Genomic DNA, 21,506 nt, shown 5'->3' on the forward strand with positions numbered 1-21,506 from the left:
CTGAAAAGACTGTGAAGTCATTCTGTACTTGCAGAAAGCTGGCTGTACTCTTTTTGAATCATAACCTCCAGAAATACTTTATTCCAGTAGTTTCCTACGATATTGCAGTGAGAATTAATGAGTCAGTAAAAGCTTAGTGCATTTCTTAGAAAGCTCATGTGTCTTGCAGTACAACCATCACGTTTTTCAGCTCACAGCCATAGATGAATGTAAACAAAATTATAGCAATGCAGTACATTTTGGTAGAGATAGACATTTTAAAATTCATTTCTTTTTTTAAAGGCACAAATAGCTATCAACTTAAACTGACAGAACAATTTTAAAAAGTCTAAATAGAGAAATGCAATAGAATACTTTATCTCATTTATTTAGGAAGGTCTTTTTTAATTCCCCAAATCCTTTTTAAAAAGGTTAATTAATCAGCTACAATCATCCAGCTTTCAGCTCAAGGGACTTCACAAACCTGCCTCTGTATCTCTTTCCATATCCTTTACTTATTAGACTGGATTTCCTTTTCACGGGCATTGATAATGAGATGAAGAGACAGTATGTCAATGTTTATATCTTTTTACTGAATTGCATGCTATGTGTGGGTTTGAAGAAAGGTATGATGCAAACAACATTGTCTAGAGAAAGGCATGTCTTTCTACTTTTCATACTTATGTGCTGCATTGCTTCCAGCTGCTCTCAATTTCAAAAGTGTTTTCTGTAGGCTGTAAGTTTCAAGGTCATCTTCCACCTTGAAGAGAGAAACAAAAGAATACTACGCTGCATCCTTACAAAGTCTTCCAGATTATGTCAAATGGATTATAGCTTTTGATTTAATATTTTCATAAGGCCACCTTTAAGGTAATTTTATGTAAAGCAGTATGTTTCTGGAGCAATACTGAGAGGAGTGAGAGAGTTAAGCAATCTAAAGTTTTTTTTTTGTTTGTTTTGTTTTGATTTTAATTATGAAATCAAGAAAATCAGTGGCATTTCATGTTAATTGACTTGACTTGCTTATTTGTTATCTAAATAATAGATCTTTCATTGGGGTTTTCAATGACCTATTAGCAAAATAAATTCTTGTACTTGTGCTTGCTTGTTTTGTGCTTGCTTGTTTAATCTGACCCACCACAGTTGCAATTTTATGGTGTGGTTTGAACAGTAAACCATCTGCTTCCCACCCTGAGAGACAGGGTTTGCAATTCATGAGGTTGTGCTATTGGTCATAGTTTCCCCACGTGGGTCTGTCTCTGCCAGCTGAGTCCAAAACCACTCTGTTCTGTTGTTAAGTTAAATCATGCTCAAAGAAAAGTTCCATCAGTTAAAAGGATTAAAAAATAAATAAAAATGGATGTTGCAATTTTGGTCATAAGTGACACTAGTGAGGTGGATGTGGCGTTTCAGCATTCTCTTCTTCAGGACTGTTCATATTACTGGCTGCAGCATATATCACATTGTAGTACGTAGCCTTATTAACATACTTAAATTCAATGTCAACTGATAACTCTTTCAATTATACAGAAGTAAGTCTATGAAAAAGACATTAGGCATGAAATTCACCTAAACTTGTCTGTATGGCCATGTGACCTAATTTCTCTAAGACAAAGGTGATGCTGTACTGCTACTGTGGTTTGAAATGCTCTGTCTGGAAGTCCTCTGTGAACTCATTTTTCTCCGTATGTGTTAAGCTCTAGGAAAATACCTGCTTCTTTAAAAGTACTGCACTGGCATTTTTACAGGGAAAGCTTCAAACAAACCCAACAACAAATTGTTCACATTTAGTCATCTGTGAGATTGCCTGTTGGTAGTATGGAAGGCAATGTCCAATTCTTGATCATACTGATAGTACTGTAGTTAGCCCTAGGAAATGCTCATTGGTGCATTCTTCTGCCTTGGTCAAGGACTGACATGTTCCCTGCACAAACCCCGCATTAATCTGGGTGCTAATATCCCAATCTATAAAAGTCAAAAGTGATCATCTGAAAGAACAGCTTTGAAAGCTCCTCTTAGAAGCAGCTGAGGGAACTGGGGTTGTTTAGTGGTTGTTTTCCTGGAGAAGAGGAGACTCAGGGGACACCATATAGCTCTTTACCATTACTTGAAAGGAAGTTGTGGGAAGATGGGGGTCGACCTCTTCTCACAGGTAACTAGTGATAGAACTAGAGGGAATGGCCTCACGTTGCTCCAGGGGAGGTTCAGGTTGGAAATTAGGAGACATTTCTTCTCAGAAAGAGCAGTCAGGCATTTGGACGGGTTGTCCAGGGAAGTGGTGAAGTCACCATCCCTGGGGGTGTTTAAGGAAACGTTGGATGTGGTGCTTAGGGACATGGTTTAGTGGGTGATAATGGTGGTAGGGGGATGGTTGGACCAGATATCTTGGAGGTCTTTTCCAGCCTTCATGATTCTATGATCATGTTCAGATTAGTCTGTGTAATTAGCTGGATGGAAGGGGAAGTACAGGGCCCCAGTCTGTATTGTTTTTAGTAGATCCTGCCTTTCCCTTTTTCAGCAAATGCCCCATAGGTGTAAGAGGCAACCACTCTGGCTGGGCACTTTGCAACCCTTTTTCCAAAGGTGCACCATTACACTGTGCAGAGAGCAAGACTCATACTGGGAAGGAAGAGTGGAAATTCTGTGAGTATATTAGATTAATATGGTCCACTGGAAATATAGGCACAATGCCATTAAGTCTGTAGAGACTAGTAAGAATGTGAGCTAGAGTAAGAATGTGAGCTATGAATTAAGCTAGACTTGGTCTAGGTGTGTGTAAAGCTAAGAACATGAGGATTTCTTTCACTTCAATGAAATGTTTTGTGTTTGTTTGTTTTATTATTATTATTATTATTATTAAGGTAGCATTGCTGCTAAAGGTAGCATCTCATCGCAAAAAGATTTTAATTGATATTCTGATCAACTGCATTCAAGACTCATGTATATTGCATATTTACATATTGACTGAACCTCTTTATCACAAGAAAGGGACTGCTTTAATGTAATACTACAAATAAGCTTTGGAAAAAGATACTGATCTGTATTCTGACCATTACATTTAATACATATCAATTATTCACAGGGAAGTCTGGTTCCTAATTGATTGTTTTGAAGACAAGAGGCAGACGATGTTCTGATTAATGAGATTTTGAAAGCAGTCTCTTATATTTATTGTTTTGTTTTCTCAAAATCAAATTATCTGAGTAGCATTCCCAAAACACAGGTGAAATGTGGACACTTATGAGTTTTTATATTCTGAGATTTTTAATCACTGATTTTTTATATACTAACTTTATTTCTAAATGAAGAACTTAAAAGCATAACTCTTTTTAGCTTAGGAGTTCAAGTGAATGTAAAGAAATGCAAAAACTACAGAAGAAACCCACAAACCTCAGGAATTTGATTCATTGGGACACTGTCCATTTTTAATGTCTCATGCTGACCCCCCCCCCCCAAAAAAAAAAAAAAAAAAAATAATCCACTATTTATTTTTAAGCCTAGATTCTCATTTTTCTTGATGACTAAGATGCTGTAGATGAGCGACAAGATTAAGCATGAATCTTGATAGATAGCTATCAAGTAGTTGTAGAAAAATAATGCACAAAAGCACAGAACAAAGATTAACTAGCTGTTGCTTGTGACTGAGTTAAAAATGGGACAGTAAACTCCATCTTGCAGAAATACAAAGCAATATTCATCTGGTCTGTACCTCATAGAGACATTTGTAGCTTTGGAGGGACGTTAAAACAAATGATTACATGGGAATAATATAAATAATATAGGAATTATAAATAATATAGGAAACTATAATGAATGAGCATTCAGTTAGATTTGAACTGTCTCTGTGTTGTTTATAAGTATGTTGTCCACATGCAGAATGAAGGAAATTGCCTGCTGTGGTTGATTTTATGAGGTAGGCAACTGACATTTTTTGTCAAGAAAACACAGTAGACAGTGTGTGATATATGATGTGTTGTCCTTTTCCATGGATTAAAATCATAATCCATTCCCTTATAAACCTGACTCTCACATCTAAGGCTAGGCAACTGCCTTCCATCTCTGCTAGGACTTCTCCAGTCCCTCTCACTGTATTGTTGACTACAGACACTTTAAAAACAAAGACCAATACATACTGAAGTCCCACCTTTTCCTGGTCTCTAATCCCCTTGTCCTAATTATGGCCAGTGATCCCAACTTCTGCAACTTTCCAGCATACCTCTGCCTCCTTTTCTCCTCCTCCTGACAATCAGTCAGGAATTCTCCGTTGTAATAATGTGGTTAATAATACTTGCAAATGGAAAAGTCTAATTTCAGTCAGATCTACTCTGTCATCCTTTACTGACCAGAGTATGTCTTTACATTCCTGAAATTTTTCCTCCTGCTTCTGCAACTTTTTCCTTTCTCCATGTTATTTTAACGTGTATGGCATACACATTATATACATACACTTATTCATAGACATATAGAAGTCTAGTCTGAGCATTATAGAGTGGACTCTGGTTAAAGCAAAAATTGTAAAACCTCTCTTTAAATCATGTGTTTTTGAATAGTAGTATTTTTACAATCGTATTAAGTTTTATATTTAAAATCTGAGGTTTTGAACATGCTTCATATAAGAACGTAATATTCCATGGATTTATTTTTTTGCAATATGCTACACTGTGAAAGAAATTCTAGAGTTCAGTGCAATTTTTCTCCACACAAATCGCAATACTGGCATGGAAGAAAAACAGAGGCATTATATTTGCATTGTATTTCACTCTGCTGCGTATAGATAGCTGTTAGTCACATGCTTCTGTGTAAAGAGAAAAGCCTAACTGTTGTCTTCTTAGTTTCCTCTGTAGACTCCTCAATATCCCTCTTTAATGTACACACTTGTCTTCCTTGGCAAAAATTTATATTACCACTGTTGCCTCTTATCATCTTCAAAGTCTTTGCTGCACCCTGTCTGTCTTGCAGTCTGAGGAGCTGTTTTCCTGAGGGTTTTGCATTGTAGGCTTCAGTCCTGCAAGAGGACTCTGCTTACCAAGGACTCTGCACAGAGCTGCTCCCCCTCAGGTGTTGAGGGGTCATTTATGTAGGATCTAAAATGGAAGGTATGCACAGAAAGGTAAAAACAGCCATCAATGAAGGGGGAAAATACAAGATAAAATGAAATGAATCATTGGAGACCTCTGCCTTCTGCAGCTTTTTAAAATAGAGCATTTGCAGATATAAAGAGGAGGACACTTGACAGACAAGAAGACTTTTCTGGCTTTATGAAACTATGGAAAAAATGGAATCCTGAACACTAGAAAATGAAGCCCTTTTCCAATAAGAATGGAATCGATGATTTTGTGCCAAATTTACCCAGTGAGTAAAGTTTCATTGGTGATTAGAGACTCCAATCATGTCATGTCTGTTGAGCTACATGCCATGTGGTCTTTCAGTAAGAAACCTTTCCTTTCCCTCCCCCAGAGAACCTGAAAAATTATCTAACAGCTGACCTGGTAGGCAGCTGAGACGAGGAAAGATAGTGTGACAGAGCTGAGAGGAAGACGATATGATGCAAGCAATAATAAGCTTGGAAAATGTGATGATAAATACCAAAATGTTAAGCTTACATCCACACCACTCATTTGCTAAAAAAAAAAAAAAAAAAAAAAAAAAAAAGGCTTTTTGCAGTAGCACTTGGTATTCAAAATGTGGTTGTCCTGGGTCTGGTTCTGAAGTGTTTCCCTACCTAGAATCCATTTCTGCAATGATCATGTCCATTAGCATACTTGTTCTTTCATATGTGAATTGAGCTGTTGTATTCTTTAGAAATATGGACCTTTAGCAATTAGCAATTTAGTCTTGGTTGTTGTGGAGTCTATTCTGCTTTCAAAATAAGTTCTTTTTATGTATGCAGGGTTTCCTTTTTATGAATAAAATTATATTCATATCATCACTGCTTAGCATTTAAGCAAAAAAAATAAACAAACAAAAAAACATAACTGAACATAGAATGGTTTGGGTGGGAAGCAACCTTAAAGATCACCTAGTTCCCAACCCCCTGCCATGGGCAGGGATGCCACCCATGAGATCAGGTTGCCTTAAGTACCATCCAACCTGAACATGAACACTCACAGGGACGGTACACACATAAAGAATTTCTTCCTTATATCTTATCTAAATCTACACTCTTTAGGTTTAAATCCCTTTATCCTCGTCCATTAGCATCTCCTCCAGGTACTAAACACCATCACGTGTTGCACAGAGATCATTCACCAGGAATCTAAACTGGGCATCACAGGGCTGCCCCTGTGCTGAGGCGAGCCTCAGCATCTCCCTTAGCATTCCTCAGACAACACACCTTCCATCCTCTTCTCTCCCAACACACAGAGAACTTTCTGATACTTACAATAGATTGACCACCCTGTATCAATCCACTTGCACTTCTATATATCTATTCATCATTTTATTCTGCAGCTTCAGTCTTGAAGGTACAGTTCAAAAGTCTCCAGATCAGGAAATTAACTTTCTTTACTACTCCAACAGAACAAGTTCAAATTAAACTCAGTACCAGGGCCTTATCTAGCCCCAAAGCCACTGCTCTTGCTGTTGAATGAGAAGAGGTCTGCTGGTCTTTGGGCTGGTTTGCAGGTATGTGGATGGTGTTCATGGACTATGTGCTGAGTTCAACTTATCACTGTGGTCTCCTCTGGCCATGCAGTCTCTGAAGCACTTGTTGCAGTTCTACCTGTTGCAAGAGTAACTGCAGCTTTTCCCTTCAAGGTCACTTCTTCTAAACTTGCTGAACAGCTGAGCAAGGTCAGCAAAATAACAGGCAATTGCTACTACTTGTCATCTGTATGAATCATTATGACTGTATGTTTTAAGCCAGTATGTGGTAAATAACATCTTCCATTGATGGGCTTTGTTGTCTAGGTTTCTACATCTTTGCATCTGTATTGTCAGTATCTATATTCTTCTCACTTATCCACTTTGGCAAATTCACCTTTTTCCTGTCTTGGGAGTGATCAAAACCAGGTTGATGTATCCAAAATGTTCTTTCCTGGGGCAACCTTTTGTAAGGTACAATGAATATTGCAGTGTTCTAAATATGTAACTGTTTTCAGTATTTGAAAATTATCTCTAGTGCTTTTGAAATGTGTGTCAATTATAGAATATTAAAATCTGTGTTTTAAGTACAGAACAACAGCAGAAAAATCAAGTTCTTTCAGAACAACAACAGAAAAATCAAGTTTTACAGAAGTATTTGGTCCTAGATTGTCCCTTTAGATATAGCAATGGTATACGGTTAGATGCCAGCATATTTATATTGTACCTTTAACCCTGAGAAGTTCTGGTGGGAGTAATTTCTTCTCAAAATCATTCAAACCTAACCTGAATGACATCCAAATGGCCTACGCCTGTAACAGCTAAATTTCTAAAAAGCCACCAATGGCTGGAAGCTCTGGGACTGCTGCCAGCCTCTTATTCCCTTTTCCTAACAGGGATAGGGCACTATTTGTTTTGTGCTGTAAAGGGGTGAACTGAAGTACAACAGAGGTGCACCTAACCGGCCATTGTTAATATTTAAAAGGAAAGGCAGCTGTGGATATTTAAACCTCATCTGAATTCCTAGCTTTTTGTTTTCATTTTAACCAGCATTAACTGTTACTTTTTCAATGCATACATGTTAGTGAAGTTTATCTACATATGTATATGTCAAACTTCATCCTGAACCTGTTGCTTGAGCCACAAACAGAATGAGCCTACACATAGTGGTTCATAGGAGATCACCTCCAATCAGAGCAGGTGGTGATGCTTAGGATGATGATAGGTGGTGATGATGGGAGAGGTGTAAGGTAATTTTAGAAAACACAAAACAAGTAATTGCTACAAGCAGTTGAAACACTGGAAAAAAGTCTCTTGACATAGCTGTCAGACTGCAGAAAAGAGGAAATTGATTATAAAGTGGGATAACCCAATTCAGGACTAACCATAGAGTGACAAGGTTGCTTTTGCAATAATACAGGGGCAAAAAAAAAAAATAAAAAAAATCAGCTAATATATCAGAATTCATGAAATGATTTATGAAGACAGCAAAACAAGTAACATTTAGATAAACAGATGAAAATCTAGTACAGAAAGTGACTTTGATGTCCATACCACAGATCTGAAGCACCAAAGATTACAGAGACATTGTGATGAGAATCATAATAAGGTGTTAGTTCTGAAGAGAGTGCTGAGTAGAAAGAAAAGATCATTGTCTGGCTGCTAATGCAGCCCTGGATGCTGTTGGCTGTCCCTGCTTCCATGGTTAACTGCCAGCTCAGGCTTTTCTTGCTGCCTACTGAGACCCCCAGTCCTTCCCCACAGAGCTGATTCCCAGCTTGTTGTGGTGTGGTGAGTTGTTCCTCTCCACCTGTAGGACTTGTCATTAGTCCTTGTTGACCTTCATGAGGTTCCTGTTGGACTTCAGTCTGCCCAGGTCCCAAGGGCTGCGCAAGAGCAGCTTGGCCCTCCCACATATCAACTACTTTCTCCAACTGGGGGTTGTCCACAAGCTTGCCAATAGTACAACCCTTGCATTCATCTAGGCTATTAATGAAAATATTGAACAAGTATTGGTCCCAGTATTGAGTTTATTTCTGAACCTGGATAAATCACCTTATCCACAATTTCCATTCCTCTGCAATCTGACAGTTACGTCTACAGCATTTTTCCAGTGTTTTGGATGCTTGTAGCAATTATTTGTTTTGTGAGGTGAATTCTGTGAATGGACTTCACACCTTTCCTACAAAACACCACTACTTGATCAAATTGGGATTGAGAAATACTGTTGATAGCCTGATTTTAGCCATCACTTTTGCTGTTCAGGAAAGGCACAAGTATGATTGAAAATGTATATTAACCAGCAATCATTGCAGAAAATGATCATTAAAGATCATTGCATCCTTAATATCACACTAGATATGCAAGAAAATATTAGTGAGTATGACTCCTGAGAAACATTTATGCCAACGGACTTTCCAGTTTACCCTTAGATGCACTGAAAACTTACCTGAGGATCACATTCAGGATTATAAAGGCTTACAAAAAGCAGTTTTACAGATGGACAACCCATTAACACACAAGGCCAAGTTCAACCTGTGAGGCTATAATGGCAGGAAACAGCTGAAAAAATGTAAGATCCTGCTAGTTATTGGCCAACACTGTTTTCCTGAACAATAACAGCCATTTAATCTAATAATACCCTAATGTTAGGTTTCTATTTTTCAAACATGTTGAAAAGAAATACCTGCAATACCCTTTTATATTACACGTTACAAAGCATGGATTTGAGATGCTTGGCAAGCGATTTTTTTGTTTGTTTGTTTTTTGTTTTGTTTGTTTGTTTTTGGTTTTGGGGTTTTGTTTGTTTGTTTTGTTTTGTTTTTCCCTAAATTATGAGTCAATACAGATCAGTCTTGTGGTATAAAGAACAGTATGTAGCAAAGGTAATAGAGTAATTTTGATTATGCAGAAAATGAAAAGAGCACACCTGCTGAGCCACTGATAGCTATGCTAAAAAAAATTGGAAAGGTTTTATTATTTCCTGACAAAATAACAGACTACTGTACAAAAGCCTCCAAACCTTGTGCCACATTAGGAACAAACAAAAAGGCTCCGTGTCTTTTATGAAATGCTCTATGTTTTCGTACAAGCTGCCATGATGTCAGGCACATGTACTGAGTAACAGCTAACAGAGAAATGCCCTGCATCCAGGCAGAAATGAAAATGCAGTGTAAGGATTACATTTATGGTACCACAGCATAACAAGTCAAGGTGTGAGATGGCTAGACATCATCTTACCAGCTCCTCACACTAACACTTGTGTTGGCATATCTAATCAGGAGCCTTAAACAAGATATGGAATAGCAGAAGCACCCATTCACAGGTATTATATGTATATATATATATATTGAACCAGATACATCAGACACTGTTTCTGCTCTTAAAAAGAATGTGTAGCCTTTGCCTGGTAAAGCATCATTAACTATTGACTATGTGTAGCAATGCATCTGAAAGTTTATAATGCCTGTAAAGTATCAAAAGCCATAAGACAGTTTATAAATCAGATATTTGTGGTGCTAATGGGATTTTAAATAGCTGCACCAGTTGTTTGAATGGGGTGCATCTATTTTCTGACTACCAGTACCAGAGGTTTTATTGTGTTTTAAACAACAATGAAATTTAGTCTACTGCAGGATTTCCCTCCACTGTCTTTAGATTTATTTATTTTTTTCCTAGCACTTCTCAGATGCTTTGGAAAAGAAGAATATTTCAGTCTTTGTCGTGCTTGGGCTACCTGTGGTTGACATGACTTAACATCATGGCCTTCTTATCATGTTCGCTATATATTGTTACTGCACAATTATGGCCTCATCTCAAAACGTGTGCATGTTTGGGCACCACAATATAAGGACATAAAATTATTTAAGAGAGTGTCCAAAGGAGGGCAGCAAAGATGGTCAAGTTACTAGAGGGCAAGATGTATGAGGAGAAGCTGAACTCCCTTGGTTTGTTCAGCCCAGAGCAGAGCAGGCTGAGGGGAGGCCTCATGGCGGCCTGCAGCTCCTTCATGAGGAGAGCGGAGGGGCAGGCGCTGAGCTCTGCTCTCTGGGGACAGCGACAGGACCCCAGGGAACGGCATGGAGCTGGGACACGGGAGGGTGAGGCTCGGGTTTAGGGAAAGGTTCTGCACCCAGAGGGTGGTCGGGCACCTGGGAAGGCTCCCCAGGGCAGTGGTCACAGCACTGAGCCTGCCAGAGTTCAAGAAGCATTTGAACAATGCTCTCAGAAATATGATCTGATTTTTGGGTGTTCCTCTGTGGAGCCAGGAGTTGGACTCAATGATCCTTGAGGGTCCTTTCCAACTCAGGATATTCTGTGATATAAAGACTGTTGAAATCCTGCTTTTTTTTCACTTTTATGACACTATTAACCACACCAAATCTGGTTTTATTTCTATAAAATTGTATCTGGTGCAGGTGTCCAGGTGCTGGCAGCAGGTGGCTGTGGGATGGCCTCTGTGAGGAAAGGCTGGGGCTACCCCATGCTGGACACGGCTGGTTCCAAATGGCTCCAATGGCCCCACCGCTGGGCCCGGCAGCCAAGATGGTGGCATCTTTGGGGAATGTATTAATGAAAGGGCAGAACACTGCACAGAATGAATGAGGAAAGAAAGTGTGAGAAACAGCCCTGTAAGCAACGAGGTGAGAGAAGGGGAGGAGGTGTTCCAGGAGCAGGTACCTGTGAAGGAGCCCATGCTGGAGCAGGTTTATCCTGAAGGACTTCAGTCTATGTGAAGAACTCCAGATGAAGCAGGGAAAAAGAGTGAAGAGGAGGGAGTGGCGGCAATGAAATGACAAACTGATCACAACTCCAATTCATCATCTTCCTGTGCGGCTTGGGGAGAGGGGAGGTAGAGGAGTCAAGTGTGAAGGATGGAAGTTGAGACTGGGAAAGGATGGAGGAAAGGCATTTTAATGTTTGGTTTCTCATTTCTTAGTACTCTAATTCATTTTAATTGGCAATAAGTTAAATTATTTTTCCCCAAGTTGATTCCATTTTGCTCATGACAGTAACTGCTGAGCAATCTCCTTGTCTTTATCTCAACCCGCAAGATTTCTTACCCCATTTTCTCCCCCGTCCCACTGAGGAAGAGGATTGAGAGAGCAGCTGGGTGGGCAGCTGGCTAGCCCACAACAAAAGCTTTTCACAAAGAGTTTCTGAAGATATTACATTTCAGGGGAAAAGAGAAATTCAACATCACAAGAGTATAGAATCTTTGAAGAGTATTTATTGTCTATTGATTACAACATTGCAATGTTGATTGCAACATTGCAATGTTTTATTACATACAAACATCACTGCTGTACAAGACATCTACTACCACATGAAATTTCATCAAATAGTGACATGTTGTACCAGCAGCAATCTAACTAAATACATCATTCTATATCCTAGACCATACTATGGCATAATATAGTTATACATAACTTTATTTCTAATTTTCTTCATGATTTTGGGTAACTATTTGCAAATACTGGATGCAGATAGTGAGCATTTACAGTGCCTACATTAAGCATTTCAGTTTAAATCCCTAAATTGACAGCCTGATTATCCATAACTTTTCAGTGAATAGCAGAGTAGGAGCATTTTAGAGAATATAAAACTTTCGCACTTACTCAATAACTGATTTTATTATAATTATTAATTTTTACATAAACCATATTGACAGAAAAAGAGACCAGACTGATAAATCAGGTATTTAGTGCTCCACAGCATTAGTACTCCATTTATGTTGAAGGAGATAAGATAGATGCTGAATTGTTTTCACTATATATATATAAAAAAAAAAGGTACCTAAACTTATTGTTCTTATAATCAGTATATTTTGAGCTCATGTTCTTTTGTGTTTGAAGAGCCATAATGTTTTATTACAGTAAATAAAGTAGACATTCAGTTCTAGAAAATGTGTTTTCAGTCAGTAGTAACAGCTTCCCTTTAAAGTTTAAAATAACATCTATCAAGATTTTGATATTATTGTGAGTTACTGCTTATTGATGTACCATTTAGTAGCACCATGAGAAAAAGGACAAATAACATAGCATTAAAAAAGTGGTTTTGAAAGGATAATTCCACTTCAAATTGGCATTCTTAAAAATGAAACAATAAACATTTTTATCTCAAAGCATTTCTCTAAGTACAATTTCATTAAAAAAAAAAAAAAGAAAAAGAAAAATGAAATCCATATAACTTTCTGAAATATGATTGAATTGATGATAAAAGGTTTAATGAAAATGTCACCATGAGGTTTTGTACGGATCATCAGTCAGGTTGATACTTCAAAGAAATAATCCAGTTATATTTAGAAATGCAATATTTTTTCCTTTATACTAGTATTTGGAATGACCAATATTTTATTTTATTTTATTTTATTTTATTTTATTTTATTTTAATTTATTTTATTTTACTTAGTGTCGTGATGTTAAAAGAGCATCAAACTTTTTATGCCTGTTCTCAGTTTATTTTTCTTTTCATTTGTTGATTGTCAGAATGCTAATTCTGTACAAATTTGTTTTTTCATATCCTTTCACTCTCTAAAAAAATGCTGTTTATCTTCCCATGCTTGTCAGGTTTGATAATAACCTAACTAGAAACAAACAAACAAACAAAAAAACCTACAGGCCTGCCATATGTCTTTCTGTAAGACAAACAGATGTACTTAAGGATCTAAAATGCAGTGGTTTCTTGGAGATGCAGGAGCACAAATCAGAGCAATATACAGAAGCTGCACTACAAAACAAATTTCTGTTTTTCAGTACAGTGTGTCTGAAGCAATGCAGCTGTTATTGATATAGGCTACCAGGCCACCAAACATGTAAGAATATTCATTGGGTCCTGGGCTATTTATGAATCTCAAAAACTGTTTTATCTGCTTGTAATCTCATTCATTTATTATCAGCTATCTGCAACACTGCAACAGAAAGTGCTTAATGTGTAAGAAACCATTCTGTAAACCTTCTGGTTTTTGTTTTGTTGTTGTTGTGGTGGTGTTTTTTTTTTTTGTTTGCTTGTTTTTTTGTTTGTTTGTTTGTTTGTTTGTTTTTTCCCAAATCTTCAACTCAACTTTTTTTTTTTTTTTTTTCCTTATTCAAGATTGTTTCTTAATTTTTAGAAAATACAGTATGTGGAACAGGTCATAAAAATAATAATGCTCTCACTTTCCTTACTCTAGGAATTAACTCTAGATTGCTCTGTTTCTCTGGACATTATAGCATCTTCTTTCTGTACTGACTTTTCTCTTCTCTTTGTCTACTTTTGTCCTTTTCCCTTCTTCTCTTTTGCTGATATATAAAGGAAAATAGATATATAAAGTCAAATATAAGTCCCAAGAATGTGCACCCAAATGATTAGTAAAACATAACACATTTAGATCCTGAATCATGTTCTTCATTTCATCCTGCCCAAGTACTTACAAAGAACATCTTATCCACAAATTATTATTACTCTTTTTAAGAAAAACATTTTCCAAACTTAGAAAATGGCATCAGTCTCCTTGAAAGATGAAAAATATCTTCATTTCTCATGTATTCATTATTAGCTTACTTTTTTGAGACAGACCTCTTCACTTCTCCAGGGTTACCCGATGAAAGTACACAGCTTTTGCTTCCAATATTAAGATACTTGATGGCAGAAACATGTTTGGAGGAAATCAGATAGACTAGAAGTTCATCAATGCAATGCCTGAAATGTGCCTACAGAGTACAAAAATATAATCAGTTTTAACTTTAATCCTTTTACTCCATTTAATAATAATAATTAAAAAAAAAGTTGGATTAGGAAAAAAATACCTTACATAAAAATATAAAAAGGATACTATTGAGAACAGTGAAAAAAATTTAAAAAGTTGTCATTGCACCCTTGCACCCTCAGTTGCACATTAATTAAAATGTTAAAATATTAACGTTAATGAGACACGACACTTAGCTAAGCAGCATACCACATGTAAGAATGACTATCAGGACATGGTGGCTGTTTTACTTTGCCTAGAAATTAAGAAAGTCTCTTAAAAATGAGCAAGTTATTTAAGTGAAAACCACAGAGATTTCTCAGTAATATTATTTTGGTAGCCCTTGTTGTTATACATAAGAACACAAAGACATTTCAATCCTTAAAATTCTTTCAGTTGAAAATACGTCTTATTTGTGAAGAATGGGTATTGGTCTTTAGCGTGTGGATAGGCAAAACAGGCTGTAACCACTGCTCATTGTGCTGTTCAGTAGCATTTTCATGCTGTCACATAGATTCTCCTATCTCCAATTCGTGTGCTGTGCACACCTATTGGATGGGTCTGGAAGGTGTGAATAATTCCTGTCAGCTCCCCAACCGTGCTTAGCTTTGTTCCAAATGGAAAGCTGGCACTCACAGCTTTTTTTTTCTGCTCAATCCCTTGTTCAGTATTTTGATTTTTCATTATGCTTTGCTGTCTGCCATGGGAATTTCAGGTAATATCTCATCTTGCAGCCTGCACAGCACTGAACATAAACAGAAGTTTAAAATGTAGATTACTTTGACATGCCCTCTGCTTCTGCAGGTGGAAGGGTAGATTTTTATGCTGCAGTATAATCTTCTTTCAGGATAGCTCAACTGTACTTCATGTGGTCCTGCTGTCTTTGGCAAAGACATGGTGTCAGTCAGCACTGCTGCCATTCTGCTAAATGCTCCCTGATGAGTGAGCCAAATACGAGTGGCAAATTGTCTGCATATTTTAATTATTATTATTATTTTAAATGCAGGATTTTCCTCCTTAAAATAGTTATTATTTTTGCCATCATTCTCTTGTGCATCAGGCAAGCAGTTGTAAATGTGTCAGGCTATACGATCTCACTGCCCAGGGTTGTACAAACTGTTTTATCATGGCACAGTTTGGCCTTTATATGTATAAACATCTGAAATGCAATGTACATGAGGGAAAAGGCAACTGTAAGGAAAAAAGAGAGCAGATTCACTTTGTTAAGGTAATAATGACTGGCAGATGCTTAGAAATAAGTAATTCACCTATGCTAATTGCATTGAATAAATTACTACTAGAAAATACTTGAATGAACTGACTAAGAAGGATGTGAAGCCTGGGAAGTCCAGGTAATAAAGGGATTTTTGTAAGACTGATCTTGCTTTCCACACATAATTAAATCAAAGAGGCCCAACAATAAAGTCTTGAAAAGAAGGAACATAAAAAAGAAAACGGTGGTAGAATTAGTAGTAGCCCACCCCCAACATTCAGATATCCAATGAAGGAAATATTTAGAGTTTGGATACTTATTCAGATCTAGGACACTTTGTGTGAGCCTGTGAAGTCTGCAGAACATCATGCTTGGATTTCACATGCAATACACTTCACAAATATCTGATGTAGATTATACAGAGAGCCAGCTTCAACTCTTGCAAGAACTGGGTCTGAAAGGTTGAATCCCTAAGAGGCTCTAGATTCTAACTGGTAGAAAGATACAGGAGAATAGGAGTTTGAAAATGAAGCTTCCAGCTATTTCCATAGCCTGAAGCAATTTTTGATTCAATTCTGCTCTTCAACATGGATTCAAGTTGAAGATAGCATTTATAATTTTAGACACATTCAGACAGCTTACAAAGGTTTTGATGTTAATACCTTTTCACCTCAAATGTAAAAAATGACTTACATGAAAATAGTCGTCTAATGGTTATATCAAAGAAAAAAAAAAAAAAAATGAAGCTCTTTTATCATGACATCAGTTACAGTATTATTAGCATCATGCCATAAATGTAACAGAAGTAAAAATAATAATAATAATAATAAAAAAAAAATCGGGGATGATTGAGCCCTGTCAGTTAGTTGTCTCCACATTTTTATTTTATTTTATTTTATTTTTTTGTGGAGAGAACTACAAAAAAGTCACTAATTCCCTTGTATTTACCCAAATTCATTTTTTTTTTTTCTGTGAAAATGGGTAAAGAAATAAACAAACCAACCAAACGATTAAACAAAAAGCAAAAACAGAACAACATGAAAAAAGTTTTATGTCAGATCAGAGGGGACAGCAACTCAGAGAATAAAGGATTAATGTTTTTTTTTTCATTGAGACCCATGAAATCTACACAAGTTTCCATTCATTTTAAGCTCCATGATGATGCAATCTCATCTGAAAGAAATTTGAGCTTTATAGTTCCTTATATAATTAATAAATTTATAGATTTGTTTCAAAGCATATATTGAAAGAATGCAGTTATAATTATTAATATTAGAAAACTGTTAAATAGCTGTGGTTTTAGTAAGTAGTTTAGATGACAGTATCATATATTGTGGCAAAATTAAAAGGAAATAAATGAAGAGCTATAAAAATCATCAAAGCAGGACAGAAGTGGTTAGGTTTCAGTGGAACTAATACACCGAAAAAAGGATTAAAAGCAAATAATTATAATCATAAAAAGGAAGCAGAGAATATTAATTTTGAGAGGAACACAGAAGACCTGAATCTGAAGAAGTGATGCAATAATCATTACCAAAAGCTTGAAAGCATCAGTAGAGAACAACAATTAAAAAATAGTTGTATGTAAGTAAAATCTTATACTTTTGGCATATATAGCTGAAAATTCATTAAACTTCAAAAATTGTATACTGTGTAAAACAGAGTACATCCACCACCAGCATTTAAATTCATACTTACTGCGTTATTAGGGAGTCTTCAGGTTCCCATTAGGAAGCATGGGTGGAGAAAAGGTGGTTACGATGTAAGGAAGAAAAGGTAAAAGGAACACTGCCTGAAAGATGTGTGTCTAGAAAGATGTGTGATTTCTAATTTTATATCATATCATATATAACAAAGCATTCAAACCTAGAGAAGTTAGCGGGTCCTCATATATACGTAGCTTCTTTCACTATCAACTTCAGGCAACACAGGAGCGAGCGGCAAGCATGAGACTTGGATCAAGGAGGGGGCCACACTGGCTCCCTACAGAATTGTTGTACAATTTGGTACAGATCAGTTTCTCACTGTCGCAAACCCACTGCTGCATGAATGTCAAGGGTATTTTAATATCTCCTTTAAAAACTGCTGACTGTCTTCTTGGTAATAATATGAATATCTTCAGATAATAATGACAAATTATCTAGAAGACATTCAATTGAGAAAAAAAATCCAAGGTATCTTTTCTCTCCCCAAAGAAACATGCCTTATGTACCTTAAAATAAAATGGAAGACTGTGCCAATAAAATGCATATATGTAACTTGTGAATGCAAAAGACATTCTGCACGGCAAGCTAGATAAAGGCCTAGTGCAAATGGTTAAGAGAAAGTTTAGTTTTGTTCTATTTATCTTAACAGTTTTCTCTCTTCATTGAAGTTAGAGCTTCGATATCTCTATTAAAATAGTTTCAAAATGAACTCTTGTACCTGACTTCAGTCTGCAACTGATATCGAGTTTCTGGGAAGTTATTGTTGTGTGCCTGTCATATATGTCATGGATAGAGGCATTGCCTAATGAACTGGGGCCATTATCAGCAGCCATACAACAGTCCTAAAAAGAGGACTTCCTCTCCTATGAAGACAGGCTGAGGGAGTTGGGGTCATTCAGCCTGGAGAAGAGAAGGCTTTGGGGAGACCTTATAGCAGCTTTTCCATACCTAATGGGAGCCTACAGTAAAGCTGGGGAGGGACTCTTTGTCATGTGGGGTAGTGATAGGACAAGGGTAATGGTTTTAAGCTAAAAGAGGGGAGATTTAGATTAGATATTAGGAAGAAATTCTGTACGCAGAGGGTAGTGAGGCACTGGAACAGGTTGTCCAGAGGAGCTGTGGATGCCTTATCCCTGGAGGTGTTCAAGGCCAGGCTGGATGGGGCTTTGAGCAACCTGGTCTGGTGGGAGGTGTCCCTGCCCATGGCGGGGGGGTGGAACTGGATGACCTCTAAGGTCCCTTCCAACCCAAACCATTATATGATTCTATTGCTGTTTGTACCCATTATGCTAAATATTCTGGGAGATAATACTTGGTACTTATATTACTGAGATTTGATTTATTTATGTTATGAAATGACACGGTACAAGTATTTTGTCTACCTTATGACTTATCTTACTCAAAATTAAGGTCTCAAAACAGTTAGCATTCTTGGCCATTAATACTCCCAAATACATTTATAAAGACACAGAAAAGTAGCTTTTGTAGTTTCTGTTTTGCCTTAATCATTCTCTGCTATTTTACATCATTCCATATTTACAAAAAGATGTATGTCAGCATTGGTTATTGAAATGTATGGTTTGCACAAAAGAATTGTAATATGCATCACTACATATTGCAATGCATTGCAAATGTTTACTCTGAGTTTGCACTATTTTGTCAGCTGTCAACCAACCACAAAGACATCTCCTAAGCTACCAGGGTAATGCCAAACTGACTGAAACAGGACATATATCAGATATCTATTATAGGCTAAGGGGATAAGATAAAGTTTTGAATCTCTGACAAGATATGAAATTTATTTTTTTTTTGTCTTATAGAGATGTTAATGACATTCAATTTTAATTAAATTTATTTATTTTGAGAGTATTAAAAGACAAAACAATACATTTGGGTCATGACTTAAGTCATACAAAGTTAGATTTATAAAAAAATGTGTCTGTCTCTTCTGACTTTATTGTACAGCTCCAGAATATTCTAGACTAAAAATAGCCTTATCTGTTAGGGTTTAAGGTACTAAATAATGTTTCTTTTCTACAACTTGTTTTAGGAAGGGGTGCATGAAGTGATTCATGCTACTCTTAAAGAGAAGAATCCAGATTTTAACTTCTTGATATAAATGGTTAGCCTACCTTAACAATTTCAATTATGGAGTTTTTGTAAGCTTTTTCATACTTATTTTGATTTGGATAAGATCAGTACACTTACCCACTTTACAAATTCACTTAAGTCTTCCATAAATATTCTAAGCAGATATTTCTAACCCTTAAATAAAATTATATGGTCCAAATTTTACTATCAGTAATACAGTAAAATAACACTCACCATTAATTTATTAAATAAGCAATTTTAATCCTATTTCAGGAGGGAACCATCCCCATCAAAGCACTTAAAGCAAAACTACCCAAATGACACTGTAGCCAAATAAGCCACTTTTATCTACTCTTGATTTGGCTCTTCATTAGCATTTTCTTTTATTTTTAAACAGCAAAGTGACCAAGGTTGGAAACTTTGATTATTGAATTTTTCAGTGGAGGTGTTCTCTCTAATTTGATAAGGTGCCTCTCAGGTTAAAAATAGTGGGGCCATAAACCTGAACTGTCAGATATACACCTACAAAGATTTGACCAGCCTTTTCTTACTTGCTCAAGCTATTTTTTTCTCATAGAATTACTCACTGCTCATCAATTTGATTTTTCTTTCTGTCACTAAGGAAAAAAAAAAAAAAAAATTGCAGTTTCAAGGAGCTTGATTTTCTGGTGTGATAAAGAGTACACTTTAGAATCTGCCAGCACAAGAGTAACTTGTCTTCCTAGGACCAATTGTATTCAAAATGCAAAGGGAATAATACCTTTATTTAGATTTTATTTCTTAGTTTCACTAAGGAATATAATTCAGTTCAACTAATCTTTTTCATAGATTTTGTTAAAATAAGTATCAGACATTTTATGGAAAGCTAGCAAGTAGTTCTGTAGATGTGATGCAAGATGTTTAAGGGAGGTATAAAAAAAAGATGCAAAATCAATTACGGCACAAATATAGCTCAGGTGCTACTCTTTTTCCTTTAGCCAGTAGATTATATCAATTCATGTTTGCAAGGTTAATTTTGTGTAGGAAAGATCCCCAAATGACTCTTTAATAAAGTCCCTAGGTGAGTCACAACGATTCTTTTCCCTCACCTCCTGCCTTATAGATTTCCATGCAATTAAAAGCCAAACATTCTGAACTTAAATCAAAGCTGAATCAGTTATATAATAAACCGACTATTAAAGACTCAGTGGGCTCCAGGATCCGGTCTTTAGATAAACTCGTCTCTTGTGTGCAGAATGACATAGGCAGGAAAAAAACAGTAGAGTATTCAATTTGGACAAATATCTCAGTTGCTAAATCCAAAAGAAACAAAGGTAAAGTCAGCATTTTTTTATTCTTCTGACAGGATGAAATAAATCCAGCAAGAGTGGAAAGAGAAAATTGTGTCTGAGCTGTTATTCAGTAGTTGTGATCACTGATGATCACTAATGTGATCTAATGTGACTACTGTATGTCCTCAGTAATCTTTTCTGCAATAGAACGCTTGAAAAATGATGCTGTTTTCAAGTTGTTAAACAATGTCGAAGTTTTCATGAAAAAGTTCTCTGTTTTGTTTTTCTTATTTATTTTTCTATTTTTTTTCCAGACTCCTCTGGCTTTTAATACTGTGAATTTATTAACATATTACTGATCTGGAGACCAATAATATATTGTGACAAGATGTCCTTTAAAGGAAAAGGTATGAATTCATGTGACGTTAATGGTATCTGTAAAAACTGGCAGACATAAAGACATCGGTGAAGAAAAAAATGTACCTTAGCAATACAAAATTAGCAAAACATTGCAAATCTGGTTTTTTAACTCTGTTTTTTTTTTTTTTTTTTTACTAGGGGAAAAAGGCATAGATGTGTAGAGAAATCAGCATTAGGGAGAAGAGAATCTCACTGATTTTCAGATAAAATCAAGAGTGATCCAGTAAAATTTTCACAAGTGCCAGATACCTCACAAGTGCCAGATACCTAAGCCAAGGCAAAAATATAGATAACCTAGTTAGCAGATTAAAATAACCTAGTTAGCAGATTAATAAGGACATTCTGGAGATATTCAATAAGAAGCAGTACTATGGAGCTTGCCCCTTGAAGCCAGGAAAGTGATCAGAGAAATCCCATACTACAATGAGGACAGGAGGCTGAGATCTGATGCTTTTCGGAGCTTTTATCCTCTTGTGTTTTTGTAGGATCATAGGATCATCCCTTCATGGTGGAAGGGA

The 21,506-nt window shown here is 36.4% G+C and overlaps 1 long non-coding RNA gene across 1 annotated transcript; it reads right to left on the minus strand.

The window, feature by feature from the left end:
- Positions 1–453: 453 nt before the first annotated feature.
- On the minus strand, positions 454–19,600 carry LOC118165265. Its single transcript, XR_004749953.1, has 3 exons — positions 19,532–19,600; positions 5,006–5,063; positions 454–739 (listed from the first exon to the last, which is right to left on the minus strand). It is a non-coding gene; the product is annotated as an uncharacterized LOC118165265 (long non-coding RNA).
- Positions 19,601–21,506: the final 1,906 nt, after the last annotated feature.

This window comes from Oxyura jamaicensis, chromosome 3, assembly GCF_011077185.1.
Source record: "Oxyura jamaicensis isolate SHBP4307 breed ruddy duck chromosome 3, BPBGC_Ojam_1.0, whole genome shotgun sequence".
Lineage (NCBI taxonomy): Eukaryota > Metazoa > Chordata > Aves > Anseriformes > Anatidae > Oxyura > Oxyura jamaicensis.